Raw genomic sequence first — 24157 nt, 5'->3', positions numbered from 1 at the left:
TTATTATTTAGATTTTTAGATTTTTAATTTTCTGCTGACAGGCATTGACCCCCCCCCAAAAAAAACCACCGAGTTTGTGGAGAAGCTTCCAAAATGGAATGATAGAATTAAATCAGGGGTGTGTAATTTGAATAAAGTGTGTCATATCACAGGGTGGAAAACTTAGAGTTTAATGGTTTAGGATACAGCAATAGAGATAAAGCAAGATGGGGGATTTTTAGTCCTAAAATCCTCCAAGTCCTTCTTGGAATTTTTGTTCTTCTCCTCCACCTTCTCCATGGGTTTGGGTGATATTTTGTAATTGGATAGAAACTTCTGCATTGTGGGCCGTGAGTGGTTGGTTATTGGGTTAAAAGTAAAAATAATTTAATTGTCATTTCTTAATTGGAGAGTTTATCCTTAAAGGGCCTTGCAGAGAGCAGAGACACAGCTCCATTTTCAGTTTGTTAGCCTGAAGTGCTGCAGAACTCACTGCAACAAAGAATTAATAAACATCTGGGTCCCACAATTCCAATTTTCACTGATTATTGGGATCAATTGATTATTTGGATCAATTCCCTCCCTCTGGAATTGCTGAATCTCTCCTTCCACTCCTGTGTGGGTCCCAGGGCCAGCACAGAGCCACTCTGTGCTCCCTCAGGATGAGAATTTCTGGGAATTCCTCCTTCCCCTCACCCCACAATTCCATTTTTCACTGATTATTTGGGATCAATTCTCTGTTGCTGCTGTCCCAGGGGTCCCTTCTGTCCCTTCCCTTCTTTAATCAGGAAATCAAAACTTCCACAGGAGATCTGGGACAATTCTTCCCTCTGCTCCCCTCCAGCAGCTTTCAGCAAAATCCACCCAGAGCCTCATTCCCTGAAATCCAAACCCTCCTTTCTCCTTTTTAAATTCCAGGATTGCTCTCATCTGCTTTTCCAATTCCCTTTTTTCCTCATTCCTCCAATGAAACCCGGACTCACAATGCACCTTTCCTATAAAAATGAATTTTATTCCAAGGGGAAAAAGGGAAGAAGAGCCCCTGCAGGTGTTTTGATGAGCTCAGTGCTTCACACCCAACCTGTGCTCAATTCCAACAATTCCAGCTTGGTTGTTGAAAGCCCCCAGCCTGCCTGGTTTATTTTCCATCCTTCCCAAAGTGGATTTTTTCCTGCAATTCCTGGGATTTTTCCTGCAGTTCCTGGGATTTTTCCTGCAATTCCTGGGATTTTTCCGGCAGTTTCTGGGATTTTTCCTGCAATTTTTGGGATTTTTTCCTGCAGTTCCTGGGATTTTTCCTGCAATTCTTGGGATTTTTTCCTGCAATTCCTGGGATTTTTTTCCTGCAATTATTGGGATTTCTTCCTGCAATTCCTGGGATTTTTCCTGCAATTCCTGGGATTTTTTCCTGCAATTCCTGGGATTTTTTTCCTGCAGTTCCTGGGATTTTTTCCTGCAGTTCCTGGGTTGTACCTCACATTTTTCTCTCAATAATCTCATTTTGGGGTCGCTCAAAGTCTTGCAGTCGTGACTCCTCCCTAAGCAGAAAAGTCACCTCCTAATTTTATTAAACATACACGTGATTAGATTAACCAGGTTAATTAGAAGATTGAATAGGATCAGAGACCTCGAGAAAATTCCCTAAATCCATGGAACCCACCTCTCCCTTCCCATCCCCACCCTGACACAGAAAAGCCAAAATCCCGGAGTTTTGTCCATGCAGCCCCAGGATAAATCCGATCTAAACGATCATCTCCGTGCTGGCACTGCTGCCACTGCACCTGAACAATCCAGCTTTTGAAAGATCAGGCATTTCCCCCTCGGAATGTCAGCGTTCTGCTGGAAAACTCGCCCTGAAATGTCACCATTGTTCTCCCCAGATCACTTTTATGGTTGGATAACAAATGTGCAACGTCCACCGAGCTTGTCAAAACACCTGCAAGGGCTCTTCTTCCCTTTTTTTTTTCGTTTTTTATTCCCTACCTTGAATAAAACGCCTTTTTTTTTTTTTTTAAATAGGAAAGGTGATTTTTTTTTTTTTTTTTTTTACCTCCAGATTTCACCGGATTCCTCAGGTAGGAAAAAAAAAAAATCCCGGCATGGTCTGAACCACAGAACCCAAACCAAAAACCCCAGAGGGGATAAAGGGGAACTCCAGGAGCTCAATCCCGATGGAAATGGGGCTGTTGACCTTGGATGGGCTCCAGAGCACTCCCCTGGAACCCTCTTTGTGCTTTCCCCCCTTCCCGGGAATGAGAATTTCTGGGAATTCCACCTCTCCCTCTCCCCACAATCCCGGCATTCAGTGATTTTGGGGAAGCAAGGCTCCCACTCCCAGGGTATTTTCTGCAGCAGGAAACTGCAGCCGGGTTGGGATCAGAGACCTTGGGCCAAACTCTGAGATTTTTGGGGTAAACTCGGAGATATTTGGGGTAAAATCAGAGATTTTTGGGCTAAATCCGAGATTTTTGGGGTAAAAATCGGAGATTTTGGGGTAAAATCAGAGATTTTTGGACCAAACTCCGAGATTTTTGGGCCAAACTCGGAGATTTTGGGGGTAAACTCGGAGATTTTGGGGATAAAATCCGAGATTTTGGGGATAAAATCCGAGATTTTTGGACCAAACTCCGAGATTTTTGGGGTAAGGATCAAGCTCCAAAGGGGTTTTTTTTTTGGGAATCATCTGTGCCACATCCACTCCCAGTTCCCTGTCCCACTCCTGTGGCCACCCCCAGGGATTTGCTAGCCCAGAGTTTGGGCTGGGGACTCTCCAGGAGCTGCAGCAGCAGCACCAGAGGGAGATTCAAGGATTGTGCATCCCTGGGGCAGCTCAAACCTGGATTTATCCCCTCCTTCTGCAACAAACCCCTAAATTTGGATTTATCCCCTCCTTGTGGAACAAACCCCTAAATTTGGATTTATCTCCTTCTGGAACAAACCCCTAAATTTGGATTTATCCCCTTCTTCTGGAATAAACCCCTACATTTGGATTTATTCTGTCCTTGTGGAACAAACCCCTAAATTTGGATTTATCTCCTTCTGGAGCAACCCCCTAAATTTGGAATTATTCTCTCCTTGTGGAACAAACCCCTAAATTTGGAATTATTCTCTCCTTGTGGAACATCTCCAGCCCTTCCCGGGGGGTGCCAGGCGCTGAAAGGGTTAATGGGGGCTATCTGCCCGTTCCTGGCGGAGGCTGGAGCGGCTCTGGAAGTGGCCAATTAATCAGGGCGGGTTTTGGAAGTGGTTTAATTAATCACTCCCGCGTTATCCCGGGCAGGGAGAGGCTCCGGGCTGGGAGATAAAACCCGTCCATCCCCGCAGATCCCCCCGGATCATCCCGCAGGGAGGAGATCCCCCCTTCCCGGGGTTCAGAGTTCAGCCTCATTAGTAAAAGTTAATCAGGGAGGAAGGGCTGATGGCAGCAGGGTCATTAATTAGCTCCTTGATGAGCTCTCCGAGTGCTTCTCGCGTGCCCTGACCCTGCCTGGGGTGCAGGTGCCACCCCTGGATGTCCCAAAAATCCTCCAGCACACGGTTCCTGCACATGGTGGCTCAAAAGGAATAAAATTTAAAAAGAAAGTCGTGTTTTGGGTGAAACAGAGGGCTTGGAGGAGCTGAGGGATGGGGTCATGAAGGTCACTCTGGGCTACCAAATTCATGGAGGTGGCAACGAGAGCGGGACGGGAAATTGGGAGTGGGTTTAGGGTGTTCAGGTTTGCCACCCCGGTACTGACAGCGATGCTGTGATTCCCAAAATAATTTTTGTGTTTGGTCCTTCCAAATCCCTGTGGAGTTTTCTTAAATCCTGATTTTTATGAGCTTTTTTTTTTTTCCAAAGGGATTTTTTTTTTTTTTTTTTTACAAACAGCTCAGAGGATGAAGGTGAGCAGTAAAAAACGCAAGGATTTTCCTGAGGTTGGGAAAATCTGGATCATCCCTGCAGAGCCCCAGGAGCATCCCACGATCGCTGCTGTGCAGGAAAATGATTTATTGCTCTGAAAATCATTAGGGAAAGCTGGCCCAGGCGAGCAGGGGGGTCTGAAACAGCTCAATCCCAAAAGCTCCGCTAAAATTCCCCATCCCAGCTGGGTCCTGGTGTCACTTTGGTCACGGTGCCAGGGTGGCACCGGGCAGGGATGGGGTTGGGGACATTGGGAGCAGCCAAAATCCTCCAGCTGCTACACGGGGCAACAGTGTGGAGCCTCATCCTGACGTGGACCTCGTGTTCCCAGCCTGGGAAGGACATGGATGTGCTGGAGAGAGCCCGAGGAGATGCCCCAGACCCCCCTGGAGCCAGGCTGGGAGAGCTGGGAATGCTCACCTGGAGAAGGGAAAAATCCAGGGACACCTCAGAGCCACTTCCAGGGTCTAAAGGGGCTCCAGGAGAGCTGGAGAGGGATTGGGGATACAGGAAATAGGGAATGGCTTCACTTTAACAAAGATTAGGATTAGGTGGGATACTGGGAAGGAATTCCTGGCTGGGAGGGAGGGAAAGCCCTGGCACAGATTCCCAGAGGAGCCGTGGCTGCTCCTGATCCCTGGAATGTCCAAGGCCAGGCTGGATCACCCCGGGACAGTGGCTGGGGTTGGATCTGGGTGAGCTTTAAGGTCCTTTGTAACCCAACCCATTCTGTAATTCCATGAATCCACGGCACCAGGGCCGGATTGCCCAGGCAGATCCCTGCAGATAAACGCTCCTGAAAATGAGGATTTAAAAAAAACAAAAAAACCCTGCAGGGATTTGGAAGGACCGAGCACAAAAGGGTTGGTTGTTTTTTTTTTGGGGAATGATCCGTGCCACTTTAACTCCGTTCCCAATTCCCTGTTGCCACCCTCAAGGATTTGCTAGCCCAGAGTTTGTGGTGCCAAAATCCCAGACCAACCCTCCTGGCTGACCCGTGGCACCCCAAACAACCCCCGGAATCCCAAGCCAAGGAGCATCCCCCGGCTGGAAAAGCTGCCAGGGCAAGGCTGGAGGAGCAGATGTCCGGCTGCACCCGCACATTCCAGGCTGGATTGGATTTTCTGCTCCTCACCAGGGCCCTGCCGAGCAGCAGCTGCCTCAGACTGCACCTAAGAGGCACAAATGGAGGCACAATACCTTATTAGAAAGGAATGCATGTCTGAGCAGGGATAGTGTTACCTTCCGAGGAGAAGGGGGAGGCAGAACGCTGGGAAGAGGAAGGAGAAGTGACAGGGATCTGAACTGCCTTGGAGCAATGAGACAAAATAAAACAAAAAAAAAAAAAAAAAAAAAAAAAAGAAAAAAAGAGGAAAAGTCGAATGAATCCCCTCCCCTTGCAGCTAGAGGAGGGGTGAGCCCCGTGCCAGGCTGAGCTGGCTTTGCTTCCCAAATCCTGGGGAAAGAGGATGAGCACGATGTCCTTGGCACTGCTGAGCAGCTCCTGGGCACCAGGGCGTGGAGGAAAATCCATGGATTTGGGAAAGCTGCACTGCCCCATGGAGCCAGGTGTTCACTCCAGGGCTGGAGGGAACGGGGGGAAGCCAAACCCATTCCCAGCCTGGCCCCAGGCACTGGCAGCTCCTCAATCCCTGCAGCAACACCGGGCTAAGCCAGACCTAAATCCAAGAATTCCCAAACCCTGACACGGGATGGGCACTCAGAGGAGCCCCTGGGAATTTTCACCAAGAAAAACATGGAAATGGAAATGGGGATGGGAATGGGAATGGGGATGGGAATGGGAATGGAGATGGGAGTGGGGATGGGGATGGGAAATGGGGATGGGGATGGGAAATGGGGATGGGGATGGAAATGGGAATGGGGGTGGGAAATGGGAAATGGGAATGGGAATGGGAATGGGAATGGGGATGGGAATGGGAATGGGAATGGGAATGGGAATGGGAATGGGAATGGGGATGGGAATGGGAAATGGGAATGGAAGTGGAAATGGAAATGGGGATGGGAATGGGAAATGGAAATGGAAATGGAAGTGGAAATGGGAATGGGGATGGGAAATGGGAATGAGAATGGAAATTCCGAGGCTGGTTTGTGTCCAGGCTCTGCCAGGAGGATTCCTGGGGCAGGAGCTGCTTTTCCTGTGAAGGATCCTTGCAGCTCTGATCATTTGTGACAGGCACAATCCCAGACTAATTAGATTTCGGGGCATGTGTTGAAAGCCCTGCACACTTTTATGTGGGCCGGGCTTTAGGGAGACTCCTGCTTGCTCTGCACAATTGTTTCCAAATTAATCCTTGGAAACACCAAGAAATCCAACGAGAACAATTTAAAAAACACTTTATTTTGGAATTCTCCCCCGTCCAGTCGGGTACCAGGTTCCAATCTCTGCCATGACCCCTCAAAAATCTCCAGGCTGTCTCCTCTCATCCCATCACTGCCCTCAGCTGTGCTGAGCTGCTCTCTGAGAGTTTTAATTCTGTTTGCTCTTGGCTAAACTCCATTCCTAATCCTATTTTCACCCCTTTCGATCCAATTTAATCCAGCTTCTGTAAGTCAAAATTAATTACTGTGGGCTGAGGGAAGAACAGAGAAATCCCATCTTGGCATTGAGGGCATCTCGTGGCTGCTCTTATCCAGGGAAGCTGAGAGGGAAAAGAGTTGGGTGAGAAAATCCTGGTGGTGATCCCGGTTTTGTTATCAGTGTTTCATCCTGGTGGGCTTCTCCTCGTGGAGGAATGCAAATATCCTGGGGGGGGGGGAAAAAAAAAGAAAGGAAAGGAAAGGAAAGGAAAGGAAAGGAAAGGAAAGGAAAGGAAAGGAAAGGAAAGGAAAGGAAAGGAAAGGAAAGGAAAGGAAAGTGCAGGAAAGGAAAGTGCAGGAAAGGAAAGTGCAGGAAAGGAAAGTGCAGGAAAGGAAAGGAAAGGAAAGGAAAGGAAAGGAAAGGAAAGGAAAGGAAAGGAAAGGAAAGGAAAGGAAAGGAAAGGAAAGGAAAGGAAAGGAAAGGAAAGGAAAGGAAAGGAAAGGAAAGGAAAGGAAAGGAAAGGAAAGGAAAGGAAAGGAAAGGAAAGTGCAGGAAAGTGCAGGAAAGTGCAGGAAAGGAAAGTGCAGGAAAGTGCAGGAAAGGAAAGTGCAGGAAAGGAAAGGAAAGGAAAGGAAAGGAAAGGAAAGGAAAGGAAAGGAAAGGAAAGGAAAGGAAAGGAAAGGAAAGGAAAGGAAAGGAAAGGAAAGGAAAGGGAAAGGAAAGGAAAGGAGAAAGAAAAGAAAAAAGGAAAGAAAATATCTGCTCCCATACCTCTCAGGTTTCTTTTCCTGCTTTATTATTTATCCCACCTAAAAATTGGGTTTGTTCCTTCCAGGGATGCTGTGGATTGGAATTAGCTGGGATTTGTGAAGTATCCCAAAGATGTAAAGCAGAATTCCTGCTGAATTCTTCAATAATTCTTGTATCCCTCATTTGCAGGCACCTGGGAGCTCTCATCATCTGTGATGATATTTATTTGATTTTCCTGTTTCTCACATCCTTCTTTTTCTTCTCTTTCTCCACAGGGATCATTCCCACACTACAAAAACTTCCCAAAAATTGGAATGATGAGGAATAAATGAAAGAAGATGGGGTGCTCTGCCTCTACCTGTGAAACAGGTGAATGTCCTGCAGGGTCCCAAGGAAACAGGAAAACATTTCCAGGCCAGGCTGGGCGGGTTTTGGAGCACCCTGGGACAGGGGAAGGTGTTGGGCTTTATGTCCTTCCCAAACCAAACCATTCCAGGATTCCAGGAGTATTTTGAGGAGTTGTGCCTTTCCTGCATACCTGCCCCTATAAAAAAAATAAATCCAGACCTTTCCTGTTCCAGAATTATTTTCCCCCTTTAATTCAAACAGCAGAAGTTCCCGTGGCAGAGCTGACGAATTTGGTGCAGAATTGGCCAAAAAAAAGAACATCAAAGTTTGCTGAACCCTTTTAATCCCCACCAAAACTTTTGGAAATTAGCAGTAAAATCAAAAACCACCCCAAAAGGCCCAGAGGAGAGGAGGGCACCCCTTGGTGGGAGGGAGAGCAGCTCCCACGGGATGCAGAATTCCACGGAGCCGTGCCCTGGAATGGCAGAGCTGGAGCAGCCACAATGCTGGGAATCCCTTGGATTCGTGGGAAGCATCATCCTGCAGTAATTAACCGGGATTAACCCGGGGTGATGCCCAAAAATCTGGGATACGGGGCAGGGAATGGTGCTCCTGCCCTGATCCCACGTGGAGATGTGCCAGGGCAAAGAGCAGCGGGAATGGGGGCAGGGAAAAGCAGGATTGGCACGGGGAGATTCCCCAAAAACGGGGCTTGGGGTTGGCAGCGCCTTTGTCACCTTCTGGTGTCCCCAGAGCCTGTCCCTGTCCCTCCCCGGGATGGCCTGGCTGCACTTCCAGGGCTGCAATTCCATGAAGGAACAGAATGGGATGGGATGGGATGGGATGGGATGGGATGGGATGGGATGGGATGGGATGGGATGGGATGGGATGGGATGGGATGGGATGGGATGGGAGAAGGATTCCAGGATTCCAGGATTCCAGGATTCCAGGAAGGAAGGGAACAAAAACTGCCCAAGGTCTCCATCCAAGGGCTGCTCTCAAAAGTTCTTTGCAGATTAAACCTTGCTCTAAACTGAGTGCAAAGCTGGTCCTAAATCCCCCCAGAAGTCCAAACTCCGAGCAGAGGGGCAGGAACACCTTCCTCCATCCCAGGCTGCTCCAAGCTGGCCTTGGACACTTCCAGGGATCCAGGGGCAGCCCCGGCTTCCCTGGGAATTCCATCCCAGGCGGGAGCAGGAATTGAGCGTGTGAGGAGTGACACCACAGCTCCCGGAGGGCCATCACAGGGCACAGCACAATTACCGGGGTTTAATTAGCCAGGGGACATTTCAATGAGGTGCCTCATTGTTTGTGGGGCACAGCCCCGAAATCCATCAGCCCTGCTGGAATTCCTGAGCAGGAGGGAAGGGAATGGAGCCTCCACTGGAATTCTCCTTCTAATCCCCCCCCCCCCTCCCGGCTCTGTCTGAGTGCGGTGACACTCGAGACAATTAATTCCAGCTAATTAAAGGTGTGAGTTTCGAGCAGATCAGCTCAGCCACCCCGAGCAGCCTCTCCATTCACGGCTCGCACGATCCAGCTCGGATTGATTCCCTCGGCGTGGGATGGAGGCAATGGAATGAAATGTGTTTGGGATGTGAATGAACGTCTGCCCCAGCCTTTCCCAGGGATTTCATTTATCCATTTCTTCTCCCTGAGCACCCCTGGATTTTCTGGAGTTTTGCGTGGGCAGCTCCACCCTCCCAAATTTCAGCTGTCTTGGGAATTTCCAGCATCCAAAGTGGCACTGCCAGGCTCCCCATGCCCTGCTCCATCCTCTCCCAACTTCCTGTGCCCTGTGGAAATGGAAAATCTCAGCTCACTGCCGTGGGAAATCCACTCTGGAGTTGTCAACACATTCCAAGGGGAAGGAATTCCCCTGCAAACCCCAGCCTCCCTGTCCAGCCTGCAAATCCCTGGATGCAGCCACTCCTGGGGAATCCAGGAATCCCCCAGAAAATTCCATCTCCTGCTGCATCAGGGATGCTCCTGCACCTCTGGAATAACTCAGAGATTCCCAGCTCCCATCCCTGCAGGAGCAGAGCTCGGAGCTGCCCATCCCCAACATTCCCAAAAATGCCATCACAAGGCTCATCCTGCTCCTGGCTCGGCTCCATCCCTGTGCACGCTCAAGGAATTCCTCCTTATTCCACAGGAAAAGTCTCAAAGTTGGTGGCAAATCCCTCCGAAATTTCCCCTCTGGAGCGGCAGGGCCGGAGCGTGGAAACACGGAGTGTTGTCCCTTCTCCAGAGGGGAAAACTTGGGATCTGCAGGCACGAAAGAACCCTTGTGGTCCCCACGAGGCTGCTCCTTGTCATCCCTTCAACTCTGTGCTCACTTTTCCTGGGAGGGAAGCGAAATTCCTGCCCCGGGATTGGCGCCGCTGTGCCAGAACAGCAGTGACCTCTGTAACCACACAAGATTTAGTGGTTACTTGATTTCAGCTGTAATGAGGCTTTGGAAACCACCACCAGCCAAATGTTTTCTTCTCCTTTAACTCTTGGTGGGTCGTGGGGAATAAATAGCGGAGCAGACAGGGATAAATGAGGGAGCAGAGGAGCTGGCTGGGCAGGAATGGAGAATTCCAGGAGAATTTCCCCGGCGTCTGAAGTGGGAGCACGGTGGTGCCCAGAGCAGGGAGGTGCTGAGTGAGAAGTTATTGGGAGAAATGAGGCCTGAACTGTTTCCAGCAGGAGCTGGGATGGCTTGGAACGTGGAGGAGAATCTGAGATTCCTCCCTGCGCTGAGATCCAGGGATTTCCTCCTGCTCAGGCACATGGGAAAGGTCAGCAGAGCTCAGGCAGCACCATCCCATGGAATCCTGGAATGTTTGGGGTTGGGAAGGGACCCTAAAATCCTCCAGTTCCACCCCCAACACCTCCCACCACCCCAGGCTGCTCCAAGCCCCAATGTCCAGCCTGGCCTTGGACACTTCCAGGGATCCAGGAGCAGCCCCAGCTTCTCTGGGAATTCCATCCCAGCCCCTCCCCGCCCTCACAGGGAAGAATTCCTTCCCAATATCCCACCTAATCTAAATCTCTGTGCACGTGAAGCCATTCCCTGTGTCCTGTCCCTCCATCCCTTGTCCCCAGTGCCTCTCCTGGAGCCCCTTCCAGCCTCATCCTTTGGATTCCCACAGAGTCACAGACCCACTTAGGCTGGAAAAACCTCTGAGATCATCGAATCCAACCTAAATTTCTGTACAAACAGAGGATCCCTTTTCTGTAAGATTGGTCCTGGCTGGAATCTGCCACCAGGATCTGCCTCGAGCAGGCACAGACCCAGAAACCTCCTCATGGTGATAAAAAACAATTAAAAAAAAAAAAAACAACAAAAACCTGGGGTTTACACTTCGGAATGAGTGTCCAAACTTTTTCACTCCCCCAGCAGAGAGCTGCAGGAGCTGGATGGATTTGGGATCCCCAGCAGGGCTGGAGAGTGGCAGTGTCCCCACGGAGCGATGCCACCACACAGAATCTGTGACCCAATTAGCTGGGAGCAGCTGGAAACTTCTTCCTGCAGGTTTAATTTGCTGCATGACTGAGTCTGGGCCGTGTGAGGGTTCCGTGGGGGAGAGGGGCAGGGTCAGGGCACGCTGTGCTGGAAATGAGGCTCCTTTCCAGGTCCCCTCAGCGTGCCGGGATCCAGGTGGCACCGGTGACATCCCTGGTGCTGGTCCCAGTGATCCCAGCAGAGCCGAGGCTGCCCCAGCACCAGCAAAGGGGAACTGGGGGTGCTCAACCTTCCCTGGGCTCAAACCCCGACCCCACTCCTCAAACCCCGACCCCAATCCTCAAACCCTGACCCCACTCCTCAAACCCCAATCCTCAAACTCCAATCCCAGTCTTCAAACCCTGACCCCAATCCTCAAACCCCGACTCCAATCCTCAAACTCTGACCCCAGTCCTCAAACTCCAACCCTCAAACTCCAATCCTAATCCTCAAACCCCGACCCCAATCCTCCAACTCTGACCCCACTCCTCAAACTCTGACCCCAATCCTGAAACCCCGACCCCAGTCCTCAAACCCCGACCCTCAAACCCTGACCCCACTCCTCAAAACCCCAACCCTCAAACCCCAATCCCAACTCCAGGGCGGTTCAGCCCCACCGCACAGGTTTGGGAATTCCCAAAGTGTTTATCCAGGGCAGCCCAAAGCCAGGGATCTGCCACCCCCTGTCCCTGCTGCTGCTGGTCACCTGGAGCTGATCATTCCTGAGCCTGCTGAGATCCCAAAGCCGGGATCCCAGAGCAGCCTGTGGGGTGCAGGCAGCAGGAACCTGCCAGGGGTGAACCCCAAGGCAGGGATTGCTGCCTCCCAAACTGTTGGGATGGATGAGGATTTACAGGAAAGTCTCACAGATGTGTATGCATAGCAGGAAGGTCTTGGAATGTAAATTCTGAAGAAGAAATACAAATAATAGCAAGTTTTGATATAGAAGAAAAGAATTGTTGAGCCAGTCTTACTGGATAGCTGAGAAGGCAAAAGGTAAAATAAGTTGGAAGAGGATTTTATCACTCAGAGCATAAATCCACCTCAAATTAAAGAAGTTTTTACCAAGCAAAGAGATTTTCACAGGCAAACAAAAACACCATGTTGCAAGTAAAAAGAAAGATCTCAAAAATTTTCCCTCAAGAAAACTGAAAAACAACTTCTAGCTTAAACTGTAACATACTAACCTTTTGTGATTGGAAAATAATAACATGAATATGGTGATGTGAGTAGTTAGGATAGGCTGTAGGTAATGGTAAAATATTGATTGGTTGTCATGTTTAAAATGAATGAAACTTTTGAAAACTTTTACAATGAAAAGTATAGAATGCATTGTGACCAGAATGGAGCATTAAAAGAACAGCTTAGAATGCTTTGTGACCAGAAGTGGAGAGGTTCAGACAAACCCACAGCTTTGGGCCAGGCTCTTGTCACCCAGGACCCGTGAATTGCTGTATTATCCAAACACAATAAACAGCATTTTCAGATCTAAAACCCCCATCCCTCATTTCAGCTCCTACACCAAGCCCAGCTCAGCCTGGAGAATCAACCCGAGCTTTCATCAGGAGCCTGCCCTGCTCTGATGGGGGAAGGTGAAGAATTTCCATGAAATTCACCTCGTGGGCATTTCGTGCCCAACCCTTTGCCCAACCAGCAGCAAACTGGGGCTGCTTTCAAAGCCCTGCAGGGATCCAGTGCATTTTTCCATCCCTTTGTTGGCCTGCTGGTGAACCAGCCCAGCCTGATACTCCCGTTTTTTTGTGACAGCCATGACCTTTTCTATCCTGATTCCCATCTAACTCCAACCATTTTGGCAGCTGGGAGCTGTTTGCTGTAACAATAATCCTGAGTTTATAACCTCGTGTGCTGCACCAGCTTTTATTTAAATAGATAAAGCCAGATTCTCACCTGCACTAAGTTGGAGGGAAGTCAATTTATGCCATCAAAAGAGCTGGCCCAAGTTTTAACTCCATCAAACACTTCTTTGATCTCCTTTTGGAGGAAAGGGAAAATAAAATCACTTTGTAACTGCAGGGGGTTGTGCCCCACGTTTTATCTCCTGCCTCTAAATCTTCCTGAGTGGAATTGTGCTGCTCCTGATTAGTGACTCCCAGCGTGGATTCTGGCCCTCGGGATGGTCAGGGGATCAAACCTTCAACTCATCCTGCAGGAAAAATGAGGAAAAATGAGGAGAGGAGAGGAGAGGAGAGGAGAGGAGAGGAGAGGAGAGGAGAGGAGAGGAGAGGAGAGGAGAGGAGAGGAGAGGAGAGGAGAGGAGAGGAGAGGAGAGGAGAGGAGAGGAGAGGAGAGGAGAGGAGAGGAGAGGAGAGGAGAGGAGAGGAGAGGAGAGGAGAGGAGAGGAGAGGAGAGGAGAGGAGAGGAGAGGAGAGGAGAGGAGAGGGCTCCTGCTCGCTGCAGGGATTTGGGAACGGCAGGAATTGATCCCAGCTGCAGGTTTGGCACTGCAAGGACAGGCTCTTATCTAATCTCATCTCATCTCTCTCAGGTCAAGCCAGGACCTGACCCTGCCACTTGTTCTCCTAGCAGGAAGATCCCTCTGCTCCACCCCTGTGGTGGCTCCAAACAAAGCTCCTCTGTTGGACACTCTGCTCCTCCTCCTCCTCCTCCTCACCTTCCTCCCAGTCCCTCTGTGACCTCCCCGTGTTCCCTCTCATGATCCTGCTCCCATCCCGTGGAGCAGCCCCCCCATCAGCACCAGACAATTGTGCTGCCCACATTCCCGGCGGGATTTCTCTGGGATGTGGCGCTTGCAGAGGAATGTGGGGAAGTTTCCAGAAAGCTCTTCATGCCTTCCCTGCTGAGCACCACGTGAGAGGCATTTTCCCAGCTCAGTTCCTGGGTTTCCTACATTTCCTAGAGCTGCTGGGAGGGTGTGAGGCCCAATGTTGGTCACAGTGCTGGGCTGGCACTGCTGCCCTGGTGACCAGTGTCTCACCGAGGAGCTGTCACCTGCAGCCCAGCACTCCACCAGCCCAGGATGGATCCAAAAATCCCGGGAAGTGATGGAGGGATTGAATCCTCGACAAAGCAGCTCCTGCTGGAGCTGCAGGAATCCCCACGCTGGGCTTGGAGCAGGAATTGAATCAAGCTGGGTCTCCCTCATCTTCAGGCCAGCTGAGAGGGACATCGAGCAGGCAGCCAACGTGTCCAGGAGGGAAAGGTTGTCCATGTCCATGTCCACTGGAGCATGAGAATTTCTAATCTTTCCCAGCTATTGCTTCTGGGCTTTTCCTGAGGCTCTCCAGCCTCCGGGTGTTTGTGTTCCGTGCTCTTCCTCCTCCCTCCCTGCTGCTCCAGCCCCATCCTGACTCACCTGCCACGGCACGAGGCCCCAGCCAGCCCAGACTGGGGTTGTGCAACGAGCTTTTGGAAAGTCTGAAAGGTTAAACCATCCTTATAAACAGAAGGAAAGGTTATAAAAGTTGTGTTTCCAACCCTCCGCCTCTCCCCGCGCGCCTCCGAGTCGTTTTCTTTATGGCAAAAGAAAACAGAGCTTTTAATTCAGCGTCTGTGCTGAGACCACTGAACACTGGGAAGAGGGCACTGGGTCCTCTCCTGCTTTTAGAGAGCTAATTAATTTTAACTAACTTTGCCATGAGCCTGGCTTTGCCTTTGTCTGGGCAGAGCAGGGACGGAGCCGCTCGCGGTGTGCGAGACCATGGCCAGACCTCACCTGAGCGGCTGTGACAGCAGCCAAGGGGGCCCAGGTGACCCCCGGGGACACCCCCAGTGCACCAGTGCATGAGGTAACCTGGAATGGGAGACACTGTCTGCCCCGGGGCCGAGCAGCAGCAATCCCACAGAAGTCCCTGCCTTGTGAAGTTGTCAAACTGTAAAGTTAATGAGGTAGAAACGAGAGCCCGGCGCAGGCGTCTGAGCGCTGGAATTGCTCCCCTGATGGGTTCCCCTCGCTCTGATTGCAGCCCCTGCAAATGAAGTGGCTGAGGGTCCCCCCTGGAGCCTGGCCAAGTGGCCACTGCTGCTGCAGGGAGCTCCTTTTGCAGCCCCATAAACACGGGCGAGGAGCAACGCGCGGCTCCTCGGAGCGAGACAAGCAGGAAAAGCAGACAGACATTACAGTGCTGCCGTCCCGGGCAGGAAACATCAAACCACAGCACTCAGCCACAGCCCTGCACCCAGCTGCGACAGAGCCGGGGGGCTCCTGGAGCCTGGGGACACGGGGGGACACGGGGGGACACGGGGGGACACGGGGGTGCAGGACTGGATGGGAAATCTTGGAGGGTTTTATGTTGAGTAGTGATGGAGTGGGACAGAGCTTGGGGACATGGAGGGACACAGGGGCACAGGTCTGGATGGAAAAGGTTGGAGGGGTTTGTGCCCTAAGCAGAGCTGGGGTGTTCCAGGAGCTTGGGGACACTGGGGGACACTGGGGGACACTGGGGGACACAGGGACACAGGTTTCCATGGGGAAGGTTGGAAGATTTTATGCTGAGCAGGGACAGGGTGGGACAGATCAAGGACATCCCAGAAGCTTGGGATTGCAACAGGACACAGACCTGGATGGAAAATCTTGGATGGTTTTATGCTGAGCAGGGATGGGGTGGGACAGAGCTGGGGTGTCCCAGGAACTTGGGGATGCAACAGGGCACGGGTCTGGATGGAATAATCGGGAGGTTTTTGTGCTTTGCCCCTGAAAAGGGAGCTTGGATGGAGGGGTTTGGTCGGAGCTGGGACAGCCCTGTGCTCCATCCCTGCTCCTCCACCACCACAACGTTCCCATTCCCTGAGAGAGGAGCCAGAATGCAAAGAGGGCAGGGCTGGAGCCTCCCTGCACACCTTCCTCCTCCTCCTCCTCTTTTATTTCTCCACAGAATCCGGCATTTTCCACACTTTTCTTCCAAGTGATTTCTTCAGGTTTCATCATTCCCGGGGACTCCACACTTCCCTGCCGCTGGTGTTTTCCCCTGCAAGGGCAGACATTTCCCCATTCCCCTGCCTTCCCTTCTCTCTGCTCCCTTTTACCTTCCCCAGCACAAACCAGGGCTTGCCTTTATTCCGTGTCTCCCAAATCTCCTCAGATCTGCAGTTTTCATCCCACTTGGTTTGTAGGAATTCCTAAGCACCAGGAGCTCCGGAGAGGGATTTCAGAAGGAGCCAGGCTGTGAAATCCCCATCAACCCAACCTCATTCCAGCGTTTTCTTGTCACCTGCAGGGATGGAAAGTGGATGTGGCCCTTGGGGACACGGTTTAGGGGGAGAACAGTTGGACTCGGTGATCTTTTCCAACCCAAATTCCACGATTCCAGGGCTGTTCTCAGCAAGATCCTTCCCACCACCCCAGGCACGGCTCATCCCGACTCTGCCTCCCCTCAGAGGGCACAGAAGCACCGGATCTCATCCTGGAATATCATCCCAGAGTTTCCACCCTGCAGGGCAGCACTCCTGGAGAGGCTGGGAACTGCTCCTGCCCTGCAAATCCCGGTTTTCTGAGCTCCCATCCCAGCATTTAGGATTGGGTTTAGGATTTTTAAGCACAGCTTAAGAAGCTGCAAGGAGCCCGAGTGCTGCTTCTTCCAGCTGCTGGAAAACCAAAAATGTTTCCTTCCTCTTGCAGCACCCCAGGCTCGTTTGTGCTGCCCCCAAACCCCGAGTTGATGCCACATTCCCAGTTTTACACCAGTTAGGCCCAGTTTGCTGTGCCCCAAGCCTGGATTTCCCCTTCCCCATGGGCTGAGCCACCGGGAGAGCCGTGAGCAGCCTCCTGCAGATGTTGCTGACGGTGCTGTCACAGCTGGACATCCCATTAATAGCAGCAATATTTGGGTTGAGCCGTTTTAATTGAAACCACGGCTGGGATTTTTTTAAGGTTTTTTTTTTATTATTATTATTTTTTTTTTTTCCCCCCTCCCTCCCCTCCTCCTAACTCGTAGGCAAACGTGTTCCTGTCGTCCTTCCCAGGACAGTTATTGCTCAGAGACATCTGGTTTCCCAGTTCCAGCGGCACAGACGGATTTCCACCGTGTAGTTCCTCGCCTGTTGACAGGGCAGAATTTTTTAATATGGGGTTACTATCATCCAGACTTCCTCCACCTCCTCATTTCGGTGATGGAAACCTCTAAACAGTCCCTCAGCTCCTCCATCTTCAAGCTGCTGGCCCCGGTTTATGAGCTCACAGACACGACACCTCCATGTCTGATTTCCCTCCTCCCTCCCCTTCCAGGTGAAATCCAAGCCCCAAATGTGAACTGGACCTGATGGTTTTGGGTTTGTTTTTTTTATTATTATTATTATTATTATTATTATTTTTGTGGGGTTTTTTTAAGCCCTTTTGTTGAGGTTTGTCCCATAGAAACCAGAGCAGCAGCTTGAAGCACCAAGGGGAAAAATCCTCCCAGTTCTGTAAGGGGGGGTCTGAAAGAGGGAGAGGAGCTTTGATATGGACAGACAGGACACAGGGAACAGATTTAAACTGCCAGAGGGCAGGGAAAGGTGGGATTTTGGGAAGGAATTCCTGGCTGGGAGGGTGGCACAGATTCCCAGAGCAGCTGTGCCTGTCCCTGGATCCCTGGCAGTGCCCAAGGCCAGGCTGGATGGGGTTGGAGCAGCCTGGGAATGTGGGAATGGATGGGATTGAAGATCCTTTCCAACCCGAATTATTTTGGAATTCTGATCCTGGAGCTGCTTCCAGCATTTCCCTGTGACACCCATGGGAACAGCACCAGAGGATGGAGCTGAGACCCAGAAGGGTTTGGGTGGGAAGGAAACTTCAAAATCACCTTGATCCACCCCAGGGACTCCTTCCACCATCCCAGGCTGCTCCAAGCCTGGCCTGGGACACTGCCAGGGATCCAGGGGCAGCCCCAGCTTCTCTGGGCACCCCATTCCCATTCCCTGAATCCAAACATCACCCAAGAGAGTTTAAGCCCAGCTCACAGAGCTGCATTTTCCCTGCAACAATCCCACCTGCTTGCCCAAGGTGTGAACTGGGCTCTCTATTTTCTTGTTAGGCTTTATTGCCCCTCCCAAAATAAGGCAAAACCCAGGGGGAAAGAAGAAAAAAAAAAGAAAAAAAAAAAAAGAAGTTATTAGGTAAGGTAAAAACAAACTCTACCTTTCATTCCTGCTTTTATTGGTTACTGGAAAATAAGTTTTACAAACTATCTCTTGCAGAGGACTTGTTTGCAGCTAGTTTATATAGTAGCTTTTGTTCACATAAAAATTTAGAAAGCTCCTTTCCTCTTCTCCTTTTCCCCCCAGCCCCTGCAATCCATAAGGGAGGAATTACAGTGTGAAATATATCCAGCGCTAGCAGGGCTGTGTTGTGAAGCTAAAATGAACACAGTAAATTCTGAGAAGGAATTTGTTTAACCTATAACCTTAAAGTAATAAGTGGAGTGCTAAATGTTTTGGCTCACACTGATATATTTTTATAACACTTGGCAAGGCAGCTCGGAGGCTGAAAGGAAAGCTGCAGTGCTGCAGGAACTGTTCCCTGCTCCTCCAGCTCCCAGCCCCGCCTGGGCACCCACCCCAAAAATCCGTGTGGGCACCGTGTGGGGCAGGGACGGGAATTCGGGGCACGGTGGGACGGGTGGATGCACCCAGGGCGCCTCGTCCTGCCCTCTTCAAGCTGAATTAGTGTTTTTAATTTAATTAGGAGGGGTTTGGAGCTGTGTGGGAGCGTGGGCACTGCTGGAGGCACCAGCGGTGACCCCACAGACCCCGCTGGGAGCAATAATTCCCCTCCTCCCGTTCTCCTGGAGGTTATGGGGCACTGCAGGGCACGGGCCTGGCTTTCCTTCATTAACACCCCCCTGACGTGGATCCCACACCCCAGCCCTGGCTGTGCCACCACCGCCATCAGGAGCTGCCACGGGATCCATCCTGCTCTGCTCCCAGCCCGGGGAAAAGCTGGGATCCATCCGGGAAACCTGGGATGAGCTGCCCTGAAAGCACCGGCATGGGACAACGGGATCATGGGATCATGGGATCATGGGATCATGGGATCATGGGATCATGGGATGGAGAGCAGGACTGGGATGGGATTCAGAGCAGGACCAGGATGTGGAGCAAGATCCATCCCATCCCATCCCATCCCATCCCATCCCATCCCATCCCATCCCATCCCCCAGGGCTCTCTCTCTCCTGGTGCTTTGCCTGCAAATCCACCCAGGTTAAAGCAAATCAATCTTTTCTTTCTTTCTTTCTTTCTTTCTTTCTTTCTTTCTTTCTTTCTTTCTTTCTTTCTTTCTTTCTTTCTTTCTTTCTTTCTTTCTTTCTTTCTTTCTTTCTTTCTTTCTTTCTTTCTTTCTTTCTTTCTTTCTTTCTTTCTTTCTTTCTTTCTTTCTTTCTTTCTTTCTTTCTTTCTTTCTTTCTTTCTTTCTTTCTTTCTTTCTTTCTTTCTTTCTTTCTTCTCTCTCTCTCTCTCTCTCTCTTCTTTCTTTCTTTCTTTCTTTCTTTCTTTCTTTCTTTCTGTCTTTCTGTCTTTCTTTCTTTCTCCCTTTCTCCCTTTCTCCCTTTCTCCCTTTCTTTCTCCCTTTCTTTCTTTCTCCCTTTCTCTCTTTCTCTCCAGACAAATCTCTCTTGTTGCATCCCAGCCCGAGGTGATGTTTTTCCTGGGAAGAGCCCACGGGCTGGGTTGCCGATCCCTCCGGGCACAGCTCTCAGGGAGCTGTGGGGGAAGGAGGGGCTGCACCCCAAATCCATTCCCGGGGGTCTGCAGGGTGGGAATGAGGATTTTTTTGGGAATTCCAGGGTGCCTTCCCAGCCCTCCAAGCCAAGTTGTCTCTCCTGCTGACACACAAAGTGTGTGCCCTCAGTCCGGGGCAGTGCAGACCCCACGGCCACGGCCTGAATTTGGGGGAGCAGCACCTGGCAAAGGCTTTCCTGAAATCCTCAGGTGAGATCTGTGCAGGGACACCCTCGGCACTGAGCATCCACCCCTCTCATCCAGCCACGATGCTCTTGGGGGTTCAGGAATCCCCAATATTCCATTTTAAAGATGGGGAAACTGAGTCACGGCATTTTTTAGTGACTCTGTCCTTGTGGAAAGCCAGGTCAGGAGGAGTTTGTCCCATCTCTGTCACCCTCCAAAGCTCCTGGGAGACCAGGCAGGATCCATCCATGATCCCTGTGAGTCCCTTCCAGCTCAGGACATTCCAGCATCTTCTGAACTGGGGCATTTTCCCTCGCAGAAAATCGGGGAGCAGCAACAGCAGGAATGTGTCACCCCCTCCTCCCCCTCCTCATCCCCCTCTTTGATTTTTTTCCATTTTTAATTCGGCATTATTAATCTCGGGGAGGGAGGGAAGGGGGTATAAATAACCTCCCTCCCCTGTCCCTGCCTCCCCTCCCGGATCATTTCCCGTGGATTAATGTTTGCTAGCTCGTTTGCACAGTAGCCTGTGGATTTTCAGCCCCGTGGCAGCAACGATGTTGACTCGCTGAGAAATTCCAGGGGCTTTGCCCTGGCACAAAGCAAACAGTGTGTGCTGTAATCAGACTCAACACCTCGGCACGGAGTGAAAAGGGATATTATGTGGCTCCAGTTTCCACGTGGGATTAGGTGTTTGTCTTGTAAAGCGTTCAGGTGGGGGAACGAGAGGGGACTGGGGCTTAAACACGGGGAGATGGGGCTGCAGGAGCTGGGAGTTGGCACTGGGACCTGGATGTGGCACTGGGATCTGAGTGTGGCACTGGGATCTGGATCTGGGACTGGAATCTGGAATGTGGATGTGGCACTGGGATATTAATGTGACACAGGGATCTGGATGTGGCACTGGAATATGAATGTGGAACTGGAATCTGGATGTGGCACTGGGACCTGGATGTGGCACTGGGACCTGGATGTGGCTCTGGGACCTGGATGTGGCTCTGGGATCTGGATGTGGCACTGGAATCTGGATCTGGAATCTGGATGTGGCACTGGGATCTGGATGTGGCTCTGGGATCTGGATGTGGCACTGGGACCTGGATGTGGCTCTGGGATCTGGATGTGGCACTGGAATCTGGATCTGGAATCTGGATGTGGCACTGGGATCTGGATGTGGATCTGGGACCTGGATGTGGTATTGGGATCTGGATGTGGCACTGGGATCTGAATTTGGAATCTCAGTGGCTCTCACAGCTCCTGGGGGCTGCAGGGACTCTGCTCCTGTTCCTGGATCCCCACAGCAAATCCCGATCCAAACCTGCCCCCTCCAAAGGTTCTCTGCTCATTTTGGGGTGAATCCAGAGCCCCTCCCGTGCTGTCCCAGGAGATGGACGTTGGATCAAGGAGAGGGAGCCAGGCTGAGTGAGGTGACCCTGCCCAGAGCCACATCCCAAAAACGCCTCTGTGCCGTCCAGGTGTGTCCTGGAGGGGTTTATGGCCTGGCTGGGAAGGTGTGAAGGGACAGCAGCACACCCTGGAGCTCCTCCTCAATCGGTCCCTTGTTCACTGGGGCTGGAGAGGGCCCAGCCTGGGCAGGCAGGAGCCGCTGGAAAAACCACGGCAGGCACCAGGCTGGGAATGTCCAGCCACAAGGAGACTCTGGGGTGGCAGCAGCCCCAGCAGGGCCCAGGGGGACAGAGCCAGAGCCAGGAATGGAAACCACCCAGAAGCCAGCAGGGAACAGGGGCTGCTCAGAGCTGGGAAGAGGTGTTAGCTGCTGTCAGAGATCCCATGGAAAAATGATGGATTTGGAGGGATGCAGGGTGAGAGCTGCTGTTCTGGCAGTGAAATCCCTCTTGGCTGGGCACACAGACAACCTGGAGGTGCCTCTCGGTGCCATCCCAGCCTCTGGCTCTGTGAATCCCAGCAGTTTTTTTTTTCCCTGGAATAAGCCAAGCCAAGCCAAGCCAAGCCCAGCAGCGATCCAGAATCCAAGCAAGAATCCCTCCAGGTCAGTTTGTGCCACTCGTGGAGCTCTGGGGTCCCGGGCAGCCTGGCAGGGAGTGCAGGATGAGCCCAGCAGAGGAAGGAGCAGAGTCCAGGCTGGCAGGAGCTGGGAATGGGATGGAGGAGGTCGGGATGACTGCCAGGAGCGCCGGGCGCCTGGCACAGAGAGCTCCTGGAGCCATCCTGGCTGCCCAACCTGGATTTACCCCACGGGGGTGGGCAGGGAGCAGGACCCCCCTCTCAATCCTCAGGCTTTTCCAGCACCAGCCCTGTGCTGAGAATTCCCTGGATATGGAGGGTGGGGGGCAGCAAGGAGCCCCCCCGGCACCTCCCCATTCCCTGGAGCGGAGTCAGGGCTGATTTTTGGGAATGTTTTTGCAGTGGAGAGAGGCTCCTGCATCCAGGAGCAGGCAAGATCCTGCCTGGAATGTTCAGGGAGCTCTGCCATGGGCACATTTTTCCATGGAGACGTTTGGGTGGCAGCGCTGGCATTGCCCAGGACGGGCTCTGGCCATTCCTGGTTTTATTTTCCTTCTCTGAATCTCCTTTCACAGGAGATTCACCTCAGATGGGGATTAACGGGCACAAAATGTTCTGCAGGAAATCTGGGGTGACAGGGTTAATGTCACCTGAGAGAAAAAGGGTGGGAGAAAGGAAAAATTTGGGCAAACCCTAGCAGCCCTACACGGTGAGAAATTGGGATGTGAAGTCAATATTCCAACCTTTGTCCCCGGCTGAGTGCAAGTTTTGGGGTTGGATAAATGACTTCTAAAGGTCCCTTCCAACCCAAAAGTTTGGGTTCTATGGCTCAGCCCTCTCTCTTCCCGAGCATCCATCCCTTTGTCCTTTCCTGTCCCTTTAGAGCCGTGTCCTGCCACCCACCCCACAGAAACCCAGTGACAATTAACATGAAATATTTGTCCCAGGAAAAAAAAGAAAAGGGCTGTGCCTTGGCCGGGGAATGAAGAGCCACCTCCCAGCCCTGTGCCAGCCGGGTTTTCTGGCACGGAGCAGGGACAGGGAGGACATCCAGGGCTTGGTGGCCCTGGGGCAACCCGGCCCAGCCATTTGTCCCTTCAGCCTGACTGGGAAAACTCTTCCCAGCAAAGCAGGGAGAGCTTCATTAGCCCTGTCGGGATCTGGGAGTCAGAGACGGGCAGCACAATGTGGAATCCAAGCCCGGGGTAAGAATTCCAAGCCCCTGGGGATTAAGGAGATTCAATAAAAGGGTTGTACCCAGCTGCTGTCCTGGTCTCAGAGGATGGGATCTGCTCTGGCTGCCTGCATGGAAAAGGGCTCCAAAGCAGGGGCTGAGCCCCTGGCTGCTCCTTCCACCCTCCTGGGGCAGTCCCTGCAATCCCTGTCCCTGCAATCCCTGTCCCTGCAATCCCTGCAGTCCACATCCCTCTAAACCCCATCCCTCCAAGCCCCATCTCACCATCCTGTCCCTGTGTCTCCAAACCTTGACTCTCCAAACCTCATCCCTCCAATCCTCGTATTTGTGAGCCCCATCCCTCCAAATCCCATCCCCCCAATCCCCTCAAATCCCAGCCCTCCAATCCCTGTCCCTGTGAGCCCAGTTCCTCCAACCCTCATCCCTGCAATTCCCCATCCCTCCAGTCCTTGTATTGGTGAGCTTCATCCTTCCAAACCCCATCCTTCCAAACCCTCTCCTTCCATCCCCATCCCTCCAATTCCCCCATCCCTCCAATCCCCATCCTTCCATCCCCCGGCTCGGGCAGTGCCATCCCAGCTGTCCCAGGATTTGGGATTTGTGCCTCTGGAGCTGCAGCGGGCAGGGATAACCCCAGAATTCCAAACACGGCGGGATGACATTCCCGCTCTCCTGCCATTCCCTCCCACCCGAACTTGTCCCTCCTGCCCCATCCGTGTCCCAGCTGCTCCCTGTGTCCTTCAGGAGGAGCCAGAGGCACACAGGAATCCCGATCCCGCCGGGATTGTCCCTCCCGGTGCTGCCCAATCCCTTGGGATGCATCCATGGATACCCCGGGCTCCAACAGCCAGCAGGAGGGAGGGACCTTCTGGATGAGATGCTGCGAAATCGGGACGAAGAGTTTTAGTTCCTACAGGCAGGAAAGTTCCTCACTGTGATGGAAAAGAGTGGGAAAAGTCACATCCCTCGCAGTAAAATCCATTCCTGGAATTTCTGGGATTATCCATGAGGGAGCTGCTTTTGGGCACCACCGAGCCCCTGTCCCAGGAGAGCTCCGTGAGATCGAGGCACTGCAAAATTTGTGGAAGCAGAGGGGATGCAGAGCTCTG

The 24157-nt window shown here is 51.8% G+C and overlaps 1 long non-coding RNA gene across 2 annotated transcripts; it reads left to right on the top strand.

Moving 5' to 3' along the window:
* The first annotated feature begins 5868 nt into the window (after positions 1 to 5868).
* LOC148221867 (uncharacterized) lies at positions 5869 to 14422 on the top strand. Of its 2 annotated transcripts, none has more exons than XR_015807166.1 (3): positions 5869 to 7541; positions 10912 to 11043; positions 13520 to 14422. It is a non-coding gene; the product is annotated as an uncharacterized LOC148221867 (long non-coding RNA). The 2 variants fall into 2 exon arrangements; XR_015807165.1 differs by having other exon boundaries at positions 10909 to 11043.
* The last annotated feature ends 9735 nt before the right edge of the window (positions 14423 to 24157 follow it).

The sequence above is a fragment of the Sturnus vulgaris genome, chromosome 16, assembly GCF_052056855.1.
Source record: "Sturnus vulgaris isolate bStuVul1 chromosome 16, bStuVul1.hap1, whole genome shotgun sequence".
NCBI lineage: Eukaryota > Metazoa > Chordata > Aves > Passeriformes > Sturnidae > Sturnus > Sturnus vulgaris.
This window is presented reverse-complemented; position numbering and strand designations above follow the sequence as displayed.